The sequence below is a fragment of the Ochlerotatus camptorhynchus genome, unplaced genomic scaffold (assembly GCF_037179485.1).
Source record: "Ochlerotatus camptorhynchus isolate MF236.1 unplaced genomic scaffold, CSIRO-AGI_Acam_v1.1 ptg000290l, whole genome shotgun sequence".
NCBI classification, from domain to species: Eukaryota; Metazoa; Arthropoda; class Insecta; order Diptera; family Culicidae; genus Ochlerotatus; species Ochlerotatus camptorhynchus.
In genome coordinates, this window is record NW_027040779.1 from 1071834 (window position 1) to 1092500 (window position 20667).

Consider the following 20667-nt stretch of genomic DNA (forward strand, 5'->3'; position numbering starts at 1 on the left):
TACCTGCCAACCATCTCGCAGCGAGGAGAAAAAAAAATTGCAAAATATAAAACATGAAACACAAGACCGACGAAATTTGGTTCCCTCTTGGCCAAGCGTTGTTTGTGCTTCCGAAAATTTATGATATTCATTTCCGCAGCCCGGCGAATGGCATTGATTGTGGCCACCATCGGACCATTCTCTTCAGCACGAAGTAAATTGAATTTGAAATCATGTTTATGTTTATTCGGTGCACGGTGCGGGAAATTGATTTCGATTTTTTTTTCTCTCGCAAAATATTCCGGAGGTTGGTTTTCTTCCACTGAGGGATGGAAAAAGAAATTCCAGAATGAAAAAAAGGGGTTCCCGAGATCCGAAATGGTCATGATGACATCGATGATCGTTTAATTCGATTACACAATAAACTATCACTTTCGGAAGTAGTCAACAACGGTCGTCGTCGTTGCAGGGACATCTTTCTCGACTGGGGTGAGGGATTAATGGGATGGCAGGAGACATTTATGTTTATCCTGCTACGTATTATCCCATGTGTGACGGTGAGTCGACATGACAGTGCCGTAGTGAGGTGAGTAATGGTGAGCAGTGCGTCCTTGTGAAGGGAAATCTCATACTGAATTTGGCAACAAATGAGAGGTGAGGCATTTACGTTGGATGTTTGTATGGTGTTGTTTGGCAGTACTGATAATTTTTAGATGGACATTTCAATAAGTCCTTTCGACATTGAATGAAAAAGATCAGGACATTTCACAAGGAGGACAGCAATAAAGTGTGGTGGTGTAGAAAGTGCCACTCAGCTGTGCAGTATCGGTATCAAGGTGATTCTCCGTACGAAAGCGGACTATGGCCTGGTCATGGCTTTCCTGAATGATTCCAAGGTGGAAGAACCCTTCTAGGCATCAGGGGTCTACTGAACTGGGGACAATCGAAGCTGAAATCAAGGACCGATATGAGTTGGCCCCAATCGCTGTCTTTCGGATGACGAGGAGAGACGAAAACGAGAAGACGTACCCGGATTGCCTTTTTCTGGTTCACGCTCAATGCACTCCAAGCGATCTGTTCCTGTTTTGTCTTTCACGTACACGATACTGGGTAATTAGGCCGAATTTCGGAATTTTTTTCTAATCCAAAAAAAAATCAAAAATCGTAGACCGAAAAGTGTGCCAAGTCCGAACAGTCTGAAACAACATCAACATAGCTCACTCACTTTTCTCGGAGATGTATGGGCCGATTTAACTGAAAATGTATTAATTTTGTATTCAAAGTGTTTTTTATGTTACTTCATACGCGAAGTTAACGATTTTCAGAGTTGGTTGGAAATGCTAACATGAAGCTTTAGTGTGATGATTTATTAGCTAGAGAATGATCTTTAGAAGAGGGTAGGTGGATAGTTCCGTTAGAGTACGGCAGTATGATCATACTGATCACTGTAAAGATCATTCTCTAGCTAATAAATCATCACACTAAAGCTTCATGTTAGCATTTCCAACCAACTCTGAAAATCGTTAACTTCGCGTATGAAGTAACGTTCAAGGTACAAAAGGCCCCTAATCGCGACGAGAAGCAGAACAAGTCCGCCAAAACCCGTGCCAGGAAGTTGTACCTCAACATGCTGACGAAATTTGAATGCTGCATCATGGACGACGAAACATATGTGAAGGCCGACTTCAAACAGATCCCCGGCAACCTGTTTTTCACGGCCAAGGATAAGTTCAGCGTTCCGGAGCATGTCCGCACTCAGAAGATGTCCAAATTTGCGAAGAAATTCCTGGTTTGGCAAGCCATCTGCACGTGCGGGAAGCGGAGTGCACCTTTCGTGACCCAGGACACGATGAACGGACAGGTGTACATAAAAGAGTGCCTCCAGAAGCGGCTGCTTCCTCTCCTGAAGGCCCACAACGTCCCAACAATCTTCTGGCCGGATTTGGCCTCATGCCACTACTCCAAGGACGTGCTGAAGTGGTATGCGGACAATAAGGTCAATTTCGTGCCGAAAATGTTCAACCCTCCCAACACTCCGGAGCTCCACCCCATCGAGAAGTACTGGGCGATTATGAAGCAGCACCTTCTTAAACGACCTAAGGTAGTGAAGACAGTCGAGGAACTGAAGAAAGTATGTGTTTACATGCAAAAAACGGTTGATTCACAGGTTGTGCAGAATCTTATGGCCGGGGTTAAGGCCAAGGTGCGGGCATTTGCGTATGGACTGTAAATAAAATACGAGTAAAATGGTAAAATGAAGTTTAATAGTTATTTCTCAATCCCTGAAAATTTGATGGCAATCGGATGAAAACTCGAATTTTGCGAATCAATTTTGTGTGTGGGAATTTCATCGTGGACACCCTTTATATGGCTCACATGGTTAAATGACGTCCCATGTAGCTCCATGCATTCAAGTAAAAAGTCAGGACATCGTACAAGACTTTGGTTGACCCTGTTGAACATAAAGTCCATGTTCATGCTGGTTTAAAATGCGTGTTCAGTAACAGCCCCCTGCAGTTAACCTCCAGAATCTATCCAAGATCCACATTACATCAGATATATACGGGATTCCACCAGGCTACTAAAACAATCTGGACTTAAACATTAACACATCAAGCAAAACCTTAAATCACATGTGAAACCGGGTCGTTTCCATGGTAGTTACATTGACAGCCTAGGACCACATTGGCCACCCCTGTACACGTTAAAAAATTTCCCGGGAAATGGCCAGAGTCTCAAACCAAACCCCATCATGTCACATATCGAATTACACAGAAATTCATAACTAAGTCATATTGTTTGTTCAATATCTTCACAAAGATCGAGCAACAACCAAACAACCTTAGAAATAATTTCGATACTGTTGTCTATAATATGTCGTTGTCGGCGTGGTCTATAATATGCCACAATCATCAATAATATTTTTGTTTCAATCGTGTGATCTTATTTAAATTCAAGATGAAAATGCGATATTTGTACGGCCACCAAAGTGATACGCCGATGTCAGCGAGCCTAAAACAGCTTCTACGCCAGCGCAGCCGATGAAATGACCGGCGCGCAGGTCTAGTTCTGACAATATCTGGGCACAAATATCCGATTTCTTTACGTCTTTCAAACCATTATGGAGCATTTCATGATTTGTAGTTGCAAAACTTCTTTAAAATTGGCATTAAGTATGCGAAATTTTACCCCATTGCTGAATCGAAGTTTTGCCTTGCAATGAGGCAAAAGTTCGTTTTGAACGCTCTTTTGAAAAAAATCGTTCTAGCTACGAATGATCTGAAAATTCGTCAAAGCTTCGTAACACAAAGTTGTTAACCTTAAATTTGGGATCATATGTGAGGAATTAGCTTGATTCCAAATGCTTGAGGTATTTTAATTTTTCAAATAAGGTAGAACTTTTGCCCCACCTTACTCTACTTTTTAACTCCTGCATGAATTACATTTCTACGAATCAGAACGGTTTCTACCCCAAAAGATCAACATCTACAACTATCGTCCAGATTTGCATCGTTTTGCATACGCAACATTGTTGCTGGTGCTCAGATATAGACTGGTTTGAAATCAGCATTCGATAGAGTTGACCACGGAATACTATTTGAACGTCTGGGAAGAATTGGTGTCTCTGCGGATCTTGTTAGCTGGTTTGGATCATACCTCAAGGATCGTAACTTCACCGTTTATATCGGATTTGAATCTTCGGAACAGTTTTCAAACTTATCTGGCGTGCCACAATCATCTACGAGCTCGTACTGCCATCTGGCTTCCGTGTGTTTTACGCTGATGACGTCAAAATATACATGATCATTAAAGGTATCAAGAACTGCTATGCTCTACAACTGCTGTCGAATCTTTTTGCAAATTGGTACACCCAGAACATGCTGAGGTTGAACATCCAAAAATGCAACATTATATTGTTTCATCGCAAGCTCAACCCGGTTACGTACGATTATTCAATTAATGGTCAGTGGCTTGAGCGTGTTCTTCAAGTTCGTGATCTTGGCGCCATCTGTCACTTCGTTTGTGGTTGGACCCGAGGGGGCGACTCTATCTACGATGAAGGAAACTTTGTTTTTTGCTGTGGTTAGCTGCGCGCACGCTGAGTAGATAGTAAGAAGATTTATGACGCTTCTGAAGACTTTAGACTGAAGAAGATTCAGAAGTGTCGTCCCCCTCGGTTGGACCTACCACAATATAGAGATTGCTGACGTTTATCGTACGCACACTACGTCACGTATACGTATACGCAAAATGTTTTCATCGGGAAAAAAAAACTTCATAGCAGAAAATTTTCCCGATGAAAACAAATCACTGACACAATCATACTTTAGCAATCTCTATGGAGATCGATGCAGTTTGTTGGGACAGCAGATGCTTGAGCAGAGATGGAATGATGCCCAAACGGTGTTTGTTGCTAAAACTCTCACAGGAGAAATTGACGCACCGGAGTTACTACACGCTATTTTGAGGCTACTCAGTAACTGGGTAGATCCGGTAGATCGCACTCATTTTTCCATGCTGTATGGAGTTGTCCAAAAATGAGTAAACTGGTTTTGCTCCGATGAGTGGAATCTACCCAAATTCTGGTTAAATGGTTCTGATATCATTTTTTCCTAAGTTCAAAATGGCGCACTTTGAAGTTGTGAACAGGCAATTTTTGCGCATTGAGTTTAAAATTAGTTTTTGGAAGTGAAGCAGTTACGTAATGACCTGGATGACGAAAGCTATCAGCAGTTAATTGGCAAGGTATACAACTCTAACAAATAGTTCTTTGGTATCAATAAATACAGAATTATCTTCATGTTTTTTAATATTCTTCCGAGAGGGACGACTCTATCAACGACGCAGAAAAGATTGTGTTTTGCTGTGGCTAGCTGCACGTACTCTGAGTAGATAGAAGGAAGATTTATGACGATTTTGAAGATTTCATGCAAAAAGATGAAGCGCGATGCAAGTAGATGCGAGAAATGAAAGATGATTTTTCGAAGATTGATTCGCTAGTGTGAGATTTTTTGAGCATCTAGAATTGAGATTTAGATGTGTCGCCTCCCTCGTATTCTTCCTGTATGAAACAATTATGTATTTATGGGGAATTCATTCGTTTCCACCGAAATGGGTAAGGCTTACTCAGTTGACAAATGTCATAATTTGAGTAACCGTTACCCACTTTCCTCCATAGGCACGTTTACTCAAATTTGAGTAAAATCATGTTTACTCATTTTCGAGTAACTTCCCTTTTGGCTGAGTCGAAAATCACTCATCGACTCAAAAATGAGTAGCATCGAAATAGCGTGTATGTCAACTTAACCTTTACGCCCCTGAACGATTGCTTCGCCAACGACTCTTTTTGCTGCTCGAGACCGAGAACTCCTTGTACCTGTTCGCTTCATGTCGGCTAGGTTTAACGAAGTATACATCATGTTCGATTTAAACTATACTATTGCAATATTTAAGCGTAGACTGGACTGAATTGCATAGGGCCTCCCGTACACACCTAAATTTTTTCGCCGAGATTCCAACAGCCGAGTAGTTCTGCAATTTATTTTTCTGAGATTCAGTAAAACAATTGCCGAGACTGAGCAAGCAAATATGATTTTGCTGAGATAACAATCACACCAATATCAGAGATGTCCCATCTTTTAATAACTCGATTAACAACTAATCGATTTTTTTTTGTTCGCAGTGCTGCCATTTTTCCACCAATGAGAGTGCAGCACATGTTTGAAACGATCGGTGATGATCCTCTGGAGATGGTAAAGCTTATATCGGCATGATATAACCGATAACAAATATTTTACTTTTCGGTTCGTTAATCGATTAATCGATTATTCAAATGAAAATCGGCCATCACTAGATGAATGTGAAACGTCATTTCAAATATAAGGACCGTACATAAATAATGATACAATTTGAAAGGGACCAAGGCTAATCACAAATTACGTCCCCACGGTAACTGAAATAAACACGAGTGTTCACCGGTTGCTTGCATCGCGCATCATCTTTTTGCAGGAAATCTTTAGAATCGTCATCAATCTTCTTTCAATCTACTAAGCGTGCGCGCAGTTGGACACACCAAAACAAAATCTTTCCTGCATCGTAGGTAGAGTCGTCCCCCTAGGAATTTTGGCAGTTCAAATGTTTTGTTTTGACATGTTAAACCATACAATGGTCTCGTCAACGCCAGATCAACAGAAACGACATTCGGCCGTTGGGACGCTTCCGATTCCGTGTGGACCACGTAGGTCGATCTATTCGGATGAGAAGTACGTCGGAGAAGCGGTTCACTACGATGGCGATGTGTTCGACATACTGTACACCATTTCGAATCAGACGCATCCCTGAGGGAGGAAGGTTTACTGCATCTGGGTAAGCCGAGATTCGGATTCATGAAGGTAAGCATCAGAATCTGACGTTGGCGTTCAAAAGCGTGAAAAAAGGTGGACAATTCGCTTAGGCAGGCCATCATGAATACTGCTGCTGCGCAGTACTCGGATTGCAGTTCCGTCCCTCGTATGTAACAGTGAGATGAAGATTTAACCCACGGAGAGTATAGCAAGTGAAGCTGAGCTATCGAAACTCGGATAGGTTGCTGATGATGAACTGATGAAGTGTATCTGTTGACGCACGTGAAGCATCCGAACATTGTCAACATGTTTAATTGGTTCGAGAACGACAAGTTCTTCCAGGTTGTGATGGAAATCCACGGGTCCGGGATAGATCTGTTTTGATGGTGACCCGTGATGACGGAGAAGCTGGGCTGCTGGGTCTCTCGATAGATTGCTAATGCGGTTGCTTTCCTGCACTCGTTGATAATTTTGAACCGATAAATCAAAGATTTAATTTTGTTTGTATAAAGCCCCACAGAACCCATTTGAATTTAGATCCGATTGTACATTTTTTTCAGAAATTGATAAACCCATTTTAGTGCAACTGACGTTGATGTTTTTGACATTGAACTTCGCCTGTGATTTCTATATGAGGGTACACTTTGTGAAAACCAAAAATGGAACATGCAACAAAATTATGAAAGATTTTGAACGTTAATAACGCAGCTGCCCCTGGACCAATTTCAATAATTTTAACACCAATCGATCATCAATATTTCTACGCATCAAATTTAAGGCATCATCATTTTTCAAAATGTCACTATTGAAAATTGCACGAATGTGCAACCACAGACAAGCAGACATAACACTAGCAAGTAGTTCATAGAACAAGCATTTAACGGTCAATTTAAAAGTATCTTAGTTGGTAGTACCGACACATGTGGCGCACATAGTCAATTTCCTTGCGTTTGACGTTTACACACTATCACCACAGACAAACAGACATAACACATTGAATATTTTTCACTGCAAAACATCGTCGCTAAAACATTACCGCCATCTGTTGAGTACACTGTGGTAGGTAGTACGCTGAACAGATATTGTGTAAACGTCAAACTCAAGGAAATTGACTATGTGCGGCACATGTGTCGGTACTACCAACTAAGATACTTTTAAATTGACCGTTAAATGCTTGTTCTATGAACAACTTGCTAGTGATTAGGCGCGCCACAGGTGGCGGTACTACCAACTATAATACTTTTAAATTGACCGTTAAATGCTTGCTCGATGAACAACTTCCGAGAGTTATGTCTGTTTGTCTGTGCTATCACCATCTGTTCCGCGTAATAAATGTTGGCTTCATGCAGAAACTTCAGCAACCGCTTCTCAGTATCCTCGTCGTCGCGTAACGCCGTATAAAGGCTTGTGGAATCGAATCCGTATTTCGTCCTGGCCACTTCAAATTTCCTGCAGGGCAGAATAATGTGACGAACGTCAACAACGGTCCCACAGCATTCACATGCTGGCGGAGATGTTTTCAGTCAGCAGAAACTCATGCGTAAGCCCAGTATGGCCGATGCGCAGACGGGTGAGTACGCGTTGATTGGCAGAAGTGTACTGATCGATCCACTTATTCGTTTCCCAACGTGCTTTCCATTGTTGACGAAAGACTTCATGCTTCTTCGTCACCACCGTCCGTCCAACAAAGGTGGATCGGCCATCCACGTAATAAGCGCTCGATTTCCTGGATCCACAGCTGGCCGAATCAGACAGAATGATTACACGTTCGTTTAATGCTCTCGCTGCGATGACGGCCGACTTGATTGCAAAGGCCTCCGCCAAAAACACGCTACGCTGTGACGGAAGACCTATTGCTTGCTGAAAGCTGTTGCAAAATACAACTGTGTTCTCGCACTAAGAGCCATCCGTATAAATAGCCAAAGCACAGTTAAACCGGTTTGCCATCAGCTCCTGCACGATGGGACGCACTGTATTCAGGGGATCCCCAGCTTTCACCTGCCGTTTAACATTTCAAACAGTATGCGGTTTTGATTCATACCACTCAGTGATATTAGGAAGCTTCACATCAACCGCCGCCAGGCGATCGAACGCTTGTTCCACAGCTTGAAGATCGATATTCCTGGAATACTTCTCCATCAAACGAATTGCAACATGAATTATAGCTTGCAGAACCATTAGATCGATCGGCAATGTGCCTGTTTCAGCTAAGATCGCTGGAATCGGACTGGTGGCGTACCCCCCGAGGTGAACCGGGCTATCCGGTTGTAGATGGGTGCAAGAATCTGCACTACCGAATCCTTCGCTCTACTCACGAGCCCGATACTGAAGATAAGTCGTGACGTGACGATTGCCGATCCGATAGACAACAGTGCAATTCAACCGAGTTCGTAAATAAGAGAAAAATCTAGCCTAATAACAGGAAAGGGCCAATAAATCATGCTCGGATAAGGTGGAAATAGCTACCATTTCGCACTAAAAGTCAGAGATCAAAATTCTTGCTCAGCTGCAAGACAAGCCCTGCGTCGCTCAAGCTGCTTTTCGTAGAGCTGAGGATCGACAATATTTTCATCCGTCATTGTACAGCGATTATTCATAATCCTCTCCCATGCAAACCGTGAAAAAATCGCGCTCTCAAAATCGCTGAGAACACTTTCTCATCTCCTATTGGGCACCGAAAATATTCGGAAGTGAGTTGCTGGAGTTCGAGCCAGTGATGCCAAAACTAGAGCTTTATCTGTATGTTTGAAGATTTTTTCAGAGTTTTTCAACCTTGAATCTGTATTTACAGATCATAGATGTTTAGGTTTAACGCATTTTAAAAGACTACTCAATATGATGAAAACATTTATATTCGCTTCAGTACAATCTTCGAATCACCCACCCATCCACTCTACCTATTTTGTTTGCTTTGGAGGAGTAAAAAAAAAAATGTCAGAGACAAATTCTTTTTTGCTATGTCAATATCATTTCTATAAAAAATCGTTTTGTCCAGAGTGGCCGGCCACCCATTCGAGAATAGCTGAAAATACGGGAATCCGATTATGTAACCGGAAATTCAGATTTTTGCCATAGGGCAACGTCTGTGTTTTCTATATGGAGTTGGGCGTTCGAAAAATGAACATGTAACGAAAAGCGGTCAGGTTTTAAACGGTTGTAACGCGGCTATTTCAAGATACATTTTCAATATTTTTGCATCAATCGATCGAAATTTTCTTTATGTATCAATTCAAATAGGTTAAACTATTGATTTTTAACAATATACTTTTGATAAATTGGTGAAGCATCGTCTTAAACATCAAATAGAATTAATTAATCACTAGTATGCATTCCTAAGGCCTGTACTCGAAAAAAAAAAATGCACCATACAAAGTGTTCGCCAAAAATTTATTTTAAGTCGGATTTTCTTGAAACTTTCAGGGAATGAACAAATACATATGGATTATGTTTCGGCATATTTACTTTATTCAATTTCCTTTCCATCGTTGAAAGCCCACACCTTTCCCTTAAGACCCCTCATTACTTTGTGCAATGGTGGAGCCGACCTTTTTGGTCACTTTCATCCATTCTTTCTTCAACTCCAGCTCGTTCATAAACACCTTGGACGATTTTCGAACTTTGGCCTTCATTATGGCCCAAAATCTTTCCACCGGACGAATCTCTGGTGAATTTGGGGGGTTGGCGGTTTTTGGTACAAAAACAACGTTATTGTCTCTGTACCAATCCAACGTTGACCGCGCGTAAATAATGTCTCGCCTCCGTGGGACCGCAGGAAGGGCAACAGACGCTTCTGGAGGCACTCGGTGCGGTAAATTTTGCTGTTGATGGTACCCATTGTGATGTACGGTTTACTCAGTTTACCGCATTGGCATATGGCCTGCCAGAGCAAGTATTTTTTGGCAAATTTGTCCACTTTATTCTTCCTTATGTCTTCCGGAACATCAAACCGTGATTTGACAACGTAGAACTCCAGCCTCGGTATCTGCTTTGCGTCTGCCTTGATGTAGGTTTCGTCATCCATAACCACACACATCGGTTTCGTTAACCACTCTCGATACAGCTTCCTTGCGCGGGATTTGGCCGCCGTGTTTTGTTGATCACGCCGGTTGTGTGCCTTCCGGACCTTGAATACACGAAGCCCATCTCGTTTAATGGTTTGCTGAACGAACCAGGCGGAACACTTTGGCTTCAGAGCCGCGTCGTGAATCGAAAGGTTCGGATTACGCTTGAAATAATCCAACACCTTCCAGGCCTTCACAGGGTCAGCTGTCTTCGATTTTCTTCCACTTCCAGCCCGTCGCTCGGTCGTCTGGGACTCCTTAAACGATTTTACCACCCGAGACACAGTTGTATGGGTGATTCCCAGTTGTCTTCCGATCCATCACATGGTCGCAGTCGGATTTTCCATGATGGCGCGCAAAATTCTCCGGCGATTTTCTTTTTGTTTCGATGACATCTCAATAACCACTGGGCCGATTGTTATGAAATTTTTCACATAAAAACAATTTACGCCAAACTAGTTATACCCAGATTTTTATCAATTTTTACCCACGGATAAAAAAGTTACACACGAATAAAAATGGTGCTTTTTTCGAGTACAAGCCTTACCTTACTTGATCATGACCATCCGCATACCAAACGTCCATGCTCATAATCACTTCGGCCTTTCAAATTCTCCAAGGGTTTGTGGGATATGCTATTGGCCGGAATCCTCTGCTCACTCATCTTAGTTCACGCCTAAAACTCCTTGTCTTGGTTCTGTTCGATTTTCTTGATCTGCAACGTTCTGCTCTGGTTCGCCAACTTCTTGACCAGGAACAGCTAACACTCCGTCTCCAGTTCTTCTGAAAGGCATTACATTATAGATCGCGTAAATTTATGAGACATGTCAAAAGATACTGCTTAAACCAAATCAGTTTCAGTTTTGTTGTTGTCTTGTCCAAAGGCTGACTAAAAGAAATTTAGTACGACCCTCGCGCGCCGCTAGCACGCTTCTAGTGTTGAGAATCGAAAATCTTTGACATTGGTTTGTTTACACTTCTATAGAGAACAACTCCGGAGAACTTTGAGATTTGGGCGTAATTCTTTTGTAAACAAATATGTCAATCGCTGATTTCTCGCGAATAAAAGAACAATCTCGTGAACAAACTATACCAAATGAAAGAGGAACCATTCATCTACCTGTTTGTGTTGTTAGTTTTTGAGATTGAGCTTTAATTCGCGAGAAATCGTCAAATGAAGTGTTTGTTTACTGGAACTGGTAAAAGTTTGATCAAAGCAGTCGATCGCGTTCAGATATAACGTGCTCAAAACCTACAAGGAAACGCTGAGTGTAGAAAGGAATCAGAGGACCTACGAAAAAACTGGAACCAGGGGTCGTCAGCTGCGTAGCAAGGTGTTGATGTGCGTTAAAGCCAACCCCGGTCTTTCGATCCGAGATGTGGCCAGAAGGTACAACGCCAACTTTCAAACGGTGCGGAACATCCTTGCCAGGGAAGGATACAAGTCGTTCAAAGCCGGTAAACATCCGAACCGGCACATGAAGCAGAATTCCGTGGCCAAAACGCGTACAAGGCTCTTGTACGACCGTGTTTTAACGAAACACAATGGTTGCACTTTGATCGATGACGTGGACGATGGACGTGGGGATGTACCGGGAAGATTCAATTTCGCGAAGAAGGCCATGATTTGGCGATTTGCGATTTGCAGTTGTGGCCTGAAAACGGAACCATTCTCGATGATGGCATCTCAAGTTTGCATCGAAGAATGCCTGAAAAAGCGTGTATTGCCGTTCATCCGCAAGCATAGAGGCAAAGTCATATTTTGGCCCGATTTGGCCAGCTGCCACTACTCCAAGGTGGTTCTGGAGTGGTATGCTGCCAACAAGATCAATTTTGTCCCCAAGCTAATGAATCCTCCGAATTGCCCAGAATTTCGACCGATCGAAAATTACTGGGCAATTTCGAAGCAGCAACTTCGACGAAGCGGTAGGGCAGTCAAGGGCATCCAGCAAATTCGGGCAAAATGGATGAAATGCGCTGATTCCGTGTCCGTTTCCACTGTGCGGGCGCTGATGGGCTCAATCAAGAGGAAGGTTCGAGATTTCGTTCGAACTGGAGATAAGGAACCATCTAATGCTGTAACCTTGAAGTTTTAATAAAAGTACTGTAAAGCAACCATTCATGGACTTTTTAAATTTATTGAATAACGAATAACAGGTCTTTTTGTGCGTACCAATTTACTTTTAGTCAGCCTTTAATGTTTATGTCACATTTTGGTCACTCAACCGGCGCCGGTGGTGTAGTGGTAAGCGTGACTGCTTTCTCACCCCAATGGCTCTGGGTTCAATCCCAGCCGAGGTCGGTGGGATTTTTCTGAGGCATAAAAATCTCTGGTCACGTCTTCCTTCGGAAGGGAAGAAAAGCCGTTGGTCCCGGCCCATGTGTTGTTAAATGGGTGCGATATCCTACGCAGGTGTGGAAGCTGCCTTCCTGCACGCAGAGACCGACCTTAAATAAAGGAAAAGAAGACATTTTGGTCACTTTTCTATCACTATTTTAGCCGATTTTATTTAATAATTCACTATTTTTATTCCTTTATAGCCCTGAAAATCTGGAACAGCAGTCATATACAACTGATTTACCGCTTAGATCTAGACGCTTCTAGGTTCAAAATAACTTATCACAACATGCACCAGATGGTCTAAAAGCTAGTAGTGTCATTCCGTTGCATGTTTACGTTTATTTGCTGGTTTTTAAAGTTTCAACATTTGGCTAATTTACAAGATACCCTTTTAAGGGCTTGTTTTCGTTTGAATTTAAACATTTGGTATCCTACCTACTTGAGCACAGGAACCTACTTAACTACTTGAACTAGGTTGCCAAATCACGAATGATCTGGTGGTTTGATCGCAGACAGGCGACTCTGAACCTTTCCAGCGTGGACATCTTTCGCTCCTCGAGTGTTTGAAGACCGGTCAGATGGTGAATATGAGAATTACGAGTTCGCGGTGGACTGTTAAGGATCATTCTGAGGATCTGGTTTTGGATCCTCTGAAGGTTTAGGTGGTAGCACTTAGCACAACTCTCCCAGATTGGCATACCATACTCAATAGCTGGCAGAATGATCTGCTTGTGAACAGCAAGCTTGTTTTTTAGGGACAGGGTCGACTTTCTGTTTATCAGCGACCTGATCAAGATGTTACACTTGGTGGATGTCTCGTCCATATGGAATCGGCATAGCAATTTGCTATCGAGGGTGAGACCAAGTTAGACTACTTTGGGAGTGCTATCAAGATGGACCTTGATGTTAGCAGGTGGAACAAGCCGAGGTGAATTAGAGTGTGGAAACAGAATGGTTTGTGTTTTCGCTGCATTGATACAAATCTTCCAGCTCTTGAAATAGCTGGACAGAATATCCAGGCCTGATTGTAGTATACTCGCCAGAGTACGGATCACTCGACCCTTATAGATGATGTAGGTGTCATCTGCGAACATTGACAGGATACCACCACCCGGCAGGGGAGGAACATCTGACGTGAAAATGTTGAATAGGATAGGCCCAAGCAGGTTACCTTGAGCGACCCCTGCATCAACGTTGAACGTATCAGAGGGAACATTGTTCAAGTAGACCTCGAATGATCTGCCCGACAAGTAGTTTTTGACGATCTTCACGAGGTAGATCGGAAAGTTGTATCGATGCAGCTTGTACACTAGGCCATCATGCCAGACATTATCGAACACCTTCTCGACATCCAACAATGCCATGGCAGATGTATTGGAAACGGACTTGTTCCGCTTGATGATGTTAGTAACCCGTGCGAGTTAGTGAATGGTAGAGTGGCCTTTCCTAAACCAGAATTGCTCTTTGAGAAAGATGTTATTATCATTTGAAAACACCAGCAGACGGCTGAGTATCAACTTTTCAAATAGCTTCGAGATGGAGAACAAGAGGCTGATGGGGCGATAGCTTTTGGCACTGGTAGGATCTTTGCCAGGCTTGTGTATTGGAATCACTTTGGCTAACCTCCAGCATGCAGAGGAGTAGCCAAGCTCCAAAAATTTGGTGAAGATAACGGTAAGATGGTTGAAGAAGTCAATACTCAAGTTTTTCAACTCGAGGTTGACTACACCATCCATACCCGCGGGCCTTCATGTTTTTAGTGCTTCTAATAGCTGCTATCACCTCATCAGTCGATATTCTACTATCAGCATGTACTACTACGGGGGTGTCAGCGACTCTAGACATTGCCTCCAGTACGGCAGGCTCATGGGGGCTCACCATGGTTTGGCCAAGATTATGTGAAATCACAAAATGGCCACATTGGCCTTTTCAACTAAAGGGTGTCCACGATAAAATTGCCACACTATGAAATTGCTCTAACTTTTTAACCGTTGGGTAGAATTTAATGAAAATTTGGGTGGATTTAGTTCATAGTGCATTATTTACATCCTGCAAGTTTTAAAGTCCTGTGATCAAAACTCGCGGAAATGGAGTCGAAAGAACAGCTCGTGCGTGATAAAAATCTTGCGCATTCATCACGAGAACAAGGATCTCTCGCATCGTTCCATCGCTAAAACGTTGGGAATCGCGAATTCCACGGTGTCGCGAGTGATTAAGCGGTTCGAGGAACGGTTGACCACCGTCGGAAGCCCAGAAGTGAAGGAAAAAGTATTCCGTACAACACCAAAAATCACAACCGCGTAGTTGGGGCCTTCAACCGAAATCCGAACGCCTCCGTTAGGGATGTGGCTAAGAAGCTGCACCTAAGCCGAAGTTTTGTCCAGAAGGCCAAAACTAAGGCTGGGCTTCGAACGTTCAAGGTACAAAAGGCCCCTAATCGCGACGAGAAGCAAAACAAGTCCGCCAAAACCCGTGCCAGGAAGTTGTACCTCAACATGCTGACGAAAGTTGAATGCTGCATCATGGACGACGAAACATATGTGAAGGCCGACTTCAAACAGATCCCCGGCAACCTGTTTTTCACGGCCAAGGATTAGTTCAGCGTTCCGGAGCATGTCCGCACTCAGAAGATGTCCAAATTTGCGAAGAAATTCCTGGTTTGGCAAGCCATCTGCACGTGTGGGAAGCGGAGTGCACCTTTCGTGACCCAGGACACGATGAACGGACAGGTGTACATAAAAGAGTGCCTCCAGAAGCGGCTGCTTCCTCTCCTGAAGGCCCACAACGTCCCAACAATCTTCTGGCCAGATTTGGCCTCATGCCACTACTCCAAGGACGTGCTGAAGTGGTATGCGGACAATAAGGTCAATTTCGTGCCGAAAATGTTCAACCCTCCCAACACTCCGGAGCTCCGCCCCATCGAGAAGTACTGGGCGATTATGAAGCAGCACCTTCTTAAACGACCTAAGGTAGTGAAGACAGTCGAGGAACTGAAGAAAGTATGGGTTTACATGCAAAAAACGGTTGATTCACAGGTTGTGTAGAATCTTATGGCCGGGGTTAAGGCCAAGGTGCGGGCATTTGCGTATTGACTGTAAATAAAATACGAGTAAAATGGTAAAATGAAGTTTAATAGTTATTTCTCAATCCCTGAAAATTTGATGGCAATCGGATGAAAACTCGAATTTTGCGAATCAGTTTTGTGTGTGGCAATTTCATCGTGGACACCCTTTAGGGTTATGTGTAGGGATGGGTCTGAGTTCTGGTCAACAGAGGAAAGTGGAGGGATCGGTCTCGACTTATTTTTCAAAATTTTGGTCATCTTCCAAAATGGTTTTGCATAATCTGGGAGGGAGCGAATCTTGTTGGAAAAATCGTTATTTCTGAGTTCCATATATTGGTTAGCCTATTGACATTGGTCTTCAAATGAGGCAGCCCAGAACGCTAGAACTGCCTTCGAATGGTGTTACGGAGCCTGATAAGATCTTTGGTTGGGATTTCAAGGTTCAGAGTAAGACTAACCTGTCTGGATGCTGGTACGTGTTGCTCCCTGGCACGGAAGATCGCCTCTTCGATGGTTTGCAGACACCGATCGACTTCTTCGAACGACTCTGGTAGGACGTCGTAGTTGATTGCTGTGTCCACAAAGCGCTGATACTGCTGGTAATTTCGCCGGGAAACTTGAAACCTATTGACCGAGGAATCTACTTCGGCCACCACTGGATAGTGGTCCGAGCTCAGTTCGTGATTGGCGATAGGTTGAGAGATGTTATCGCCAATGTTGCTGATGAAGATGTCGATGGTGGCATGAGCTCCGGATCGACTCAACCGGGTGGGCTTCCTGCAGATCGTTGTACAAGATTGTGCCGTTCTAGTTTCGCCAACTATTGCCCCAGGCTTGATGCTTGGCGTTCAGGTCGCCAGCGATGATGAATTTTTTCCGCCGTCGTGTTAGCTTGATGATGTCTCTTCGGAGGTCTGTGGCCGAGCCGTCCCTAATGTTGGTTTGCTTGGGGCAGTAGACCACGATGATGGTGCTCAACTCCGATGGCTTCGATAGTTTTCAGCTGGAAGCTTGGTAGTAGCCGGCAGCTGATGTTCCGTCTCGCAACGATGGCCACTCCCCCTCCCGTGGAGCTGGTGCGGTCAAGCCTTACGAGCCGATAGTCGGGAAGAAAGACGTTCAGCTCGGGTTTCAAGTGAGTCTCGGTGATGACGACTACGTCGATGTGCCGTTCGTTGAGAATGTCAACAAACTCGATGTTTTTGCTCTTAAAGGAGCAAGCATTCCAATTAACGATCGTGATGGCTTCACGGTCCATACTTAGTGACAAGGGACAGGGCAGCATGTAGCTGTTCAGATCGAGACATGCAGGTGCGCATGATGATGATGACCTCGGCCACGAGCGTCACAAGTTCCTCCGGGGTTTATCGGAGAATCGTCGACAGTCTCACCTGATACAACACCAGCGTATGATAAACCAGGAGCGGTGGATGAACCAGGAATTAGCTGGGCCGCAGCAGCAGTGACACAATGCGGAACTGTCCGACTGTTGGGAACCATTTGTATATCCGCAGGATTGGCTTGTTGGTTGTTGAGTGGAAGCGGGACTAGGTTCGGAACATGTTGACGGGGTTGGAGTTGGAGGGCTGGGTATTGAACTTCCGTGGGTACAGGTGGCGAACGATGACCGAGCTGATTGTTGATTGTAGCCTTCCGACGGATATTCATAAACTCCACTCGCTTGAGACATCCGCGATTGGAGGCTTGGTGGTTTCCACCGCAGTTGACACACGTTGGCTCGATGTCATCATCTTGCTCACAGGACGCAGTTGAGTGAGTTCCAGCACACTTGCCGCAGTTTGTCTTCATATGGCAGTTTTTGGTGCCATGGCCATATGAGAGGCAGTTCATACACTGCGTTACATCACGATGTAGAGGTTTATAATGCTCCCAACTGATGATGACCTGAAACAGGCCCCGGATTTTTGATCTCAGAGCCGCAAGACTGGTGGATCCCTTCGTGAAGTGCACCAGGAAGAACTGATCATGGAAGCTGGTGTTGTGGTTGGAACGTCGGTTCATCGGGTACACCGCCTCAGGCTTGAGCCCAAGCCGCTCCAGCTCGAATTTCACCGCAGTCGTCCGAACGACGGTAATCCACGCAAAACCACCTTCAGTGGCTTGCTCGATGGCAGATCATGCGTGAGGAAGTCCACGTTGTTGTCCTTCCGGAAACATCCTATTTGTTTGTACTCCTCCAGGCTGGAGCACATGATTTTGGTACCGATGCTGCAAAGCTTGAAGCGAGGCAGCAGCTTGTGTTTTGCCAGTTAGGCACCCAGCTTGGCAACATCCTTCACCGGCGTGAAAAGCGGGGGGAATCCGCTCTCGTCTTGCAATGGGAACAGCGTCACCATCGCCGTTTTCTTCCGGGAGTACTGCATACTGGTTGGCTTGCAGAACTCTTTTTCCGGGTGACGCGCTGGGCTTGATAAGCACCTTCTTTTAAGGGCGCACTGCTGTCTCATTGGCACGTTTATGCACCTTTTGTTTCGTGTTTACAAGTTCAAGTAAACTCGACAGAACGCGAGAAGGTGGCGACGCTTCCACGGCGCAACGTGACAGTTAAAACGAAACAAAATCGGAACGAGAACTCGAGCGAAAATACGAACTGAACAGCTCAACAGTCGAGCAAAGAAAGCATGTATTCCATATTATTATGAATTATAAATTACCCTAAAATTAATACGATTTTTTCTCCTCAACTTCTATCAAATGTACAACCATTGGCACTCAATTCAACATTGCCAGTTGTATATCATTTCAATCCCTCCGCCCGCACTACACCACTGACCATGACTGCCCCACCTCCTCTAGTCGAAGCCGAAGAAAAGGGAAAGCGTATAAACAAACGATAAAAAATATATCATTTCCAAGAGCAAATTCCCCTATATGCCTATGCATGCTCGATGCTCTTTGCCAATCGAAGAAAGGTCAATTCGTCCGAGAAAAGAAAGCAACTCGCTACTTAGCTAGACAAACAGCTCTCCACGGTCAGTCTACGGAACGAAAACAACTCTATCGTGATCTGGAGACATCGTGCACTACACTATCCCCCTTCCTTATGCCTCGATGGTCCATCCGTAGCCGTATAGTTTATTGGCACCAAACGCAAACGGGGCAAACAGAGGACACAAGGCGGCCAGAACGGAAACGGAGAAGGAATTGATTTTATTATTTATGAATTGGAACAAATATATTCCGAACGGTACGCTGTTGTCGTCGTCCTAATGCGACATGTATCCACTTTAGCCGGGTTCGATCTCTTCGTGACCCTTTTGCTGCTTCTTCTAAGCATTGTGTATTTTTTATGATCCTTCAACCGTTATCTCACCCCTACCCTTGTGAAGTGAGTCTTTTCGACCGATATCGGAATCAGCATGCATTACTCGCCGGAGGAACTTGTTTGTCCAGTTCCAATTGGTCGGAGCTCAGCGGGTACCAGTGGCAGAGGGGAAATGAAGGGGATGTAGATAAGCCTCGGTCAGCGGAGGGCGATTCTTGGAGAAATTGGTCCAAATTAGACGCAACGAAGCGGGAGATATCGCTTCGGCGATAATATAAAAAAAAAAATCATTCCCCTCCAAGAGACTCTGTATAGGGATTTGGCAACCAGTAGTGATTTTATGAGTTGTCCATCCGTTGACGACGACGACGATGTTTCGGGGTTGGACGGCACTTGAATTCTGGAGTGGCTTCCCATTCCAGCAGCAGCAGTAGCAACAACAGCGCGATTCACGATGATGATTGCGAGTTCCAGTTGGTTGGCGTATGAGGGATTGCTGATTTATGGGTGAATTTTGTGTCCAGCACAAGGGGTGTCGGAAATTGGTGGGCATACTTCCAAGGATATCAGGGTTTGGTGGGAGGAGAAATAGCGTCACATAAATAACAGCTATGCATCATATCTTGCCGTCGACCTCCGTTGTTATGATAATCGATGGTTGGGTCATGCATTTATTTTTGTTCCATGTGGAGTGATGATTTAAAACTCTTCATTTATAGCTCCTAAAGAACAAGAATGCATCTAACGCACCTGCTGAGTGTCCAAGATTTCTCATCTCGTTGAATCTTGATTTGTCATCCTCGGCACTACGGTTAGTAGTAGTAAAATTACGTTTATTTCTGATAATTATGGATAATTGATAAGCCTATCGGCTCTTCCTGTTTGAATTGAAAAAAAAGTGAAAACCTACCTAACTACGAGTATAACTTAGTCTAACGTGCTCGATCACGTATGATCTGATGAGTTGATCTCAGACAGTTTTCTCTGAACCTTTCCAGGATAAAAACTCCCCGTTCGTCTAATGTCTGAATTCCAGCCAGGAGGTGGATATCAGAATTTCTAGTTCGCGGAGGATTCCTTAGGATCATCCTAAAGATCTTATTCTGGATCCTTTGGAGTTTGAGGTGATAACATTTGGCGCAGCTCTCCTAGATTGGCATACCGTACTCGATTACGGGAAGGATGATTTGCTTGTATACAGCAAGCTTATTTTTTAGGGACATGGGAGACCTCCTGTTTATGAGTGGATACAGGGATCATATCAGGATGTTACACTTGGTTTTCGTTTTGTCAGCGTGCTCACTGAAAATCAGCTTGTTGTCTAGTGTTAAGCCAAGGTAGACTACCTCTTTCGACCATTCCACAACTGTGCCGATGTGATTATTCTCCGGAACAAGTGTGGAAAGCTGATGGCCTGGGTCTTTGCCACATTGATACGGATCTTCCAGCTGTTGACATATTCAGACAGGTCGTCCAGGCCTCTCTGAAGTTTGGCAGTCAGAGCTCCGATGACCCTACCCTTGTAGACGATGGATGTGTCATCTGTGAACAGAGACAACGATCCACCATCAGGAAGAGCCGGCATATCGGAG